Raw genomic sequence first — 847 nt, forward strand, 5'->3', positions numbered from 1 at the left:
AAGTAGGGAAAAAGTAGGTGGGACGGAGGGAGGGAACAAGAGGGGAGGAAGGGGGCACTGTAGCTTCAGCTAGCCCTATGATCCCCATACTTACTTTGATGAATGAGTTTTACACAAACAATTGAATTTTTAAAAATTGTTAGAGAACAGACATAATGAGAAGATCCAGGGAAGGCCCCTGAAAACAGCAGGGAAGAACAGTAGGGTCACCACATCACCCCCTCCCCCAGCAGCTTAATATGGGTTTATTTCACATGTACATGTTGACAAGTTTGCATCATCTAGAAGAGTTGAAGAGTTTAGTTTAAACCAACTTTTCTTGGGTTTCTGGCATTTGTAATCAGGAAGATTGCTATCTATATAACTTGAGAAAATAATGTTTTTTATTTTCACTATTAAATGTCTGATTTCCAAGAAACTGAAGACCTGAAGAAATAATTTCATTTCCCTGGCAAAACCACAGGTGATGGACTCAGGGCATTATTAAAATAAGAACGTGAACCATGATTTTGGCACTGGAACTAATGAAGGAAGTTAGTATTTACACAATTATAAAGCTCAGATGGAGGGTCAAACCTTCCTGTTTTCCCTTTGGAAGATGTGCCTCTAGAAAGAGAATGCATTGACCATACTGAGTTTAGGAATTCTTGGACGATGACAGTTACTTTTATTAAATAACAGAAAGTTGTTATTTGTTTTTAATGCCTCAGTCTCTTGAACTAATTAATGTATGGTGTCTTTGGGAGATGTCTCTACTCTCTGAATGCTGGCCAGGAGGCACAGGACCAGAATTACAGTTGGGGCAAATTTATCAGTGGGAGTTATCTAGTGCTTTTTTTTTTTTTTT

The sequence above is a fragment of the Mastomys coucha genome, unplaced genomic scaffold, assembly GCF_008632895.1.
Source record: "Mastomys coucha isolate ucsf_1 unplaced genomic scaffold, UCSF_Mcou_1 pScaffold19, whole genome shotgun sequence".
Classification (NCBI taxonomy): domain Eukaryota; kingdom Metazoa; phylum Chordata; class Mammalia; order Rodentia; family Muridae; genus Mastomys; species Mastomys coucha.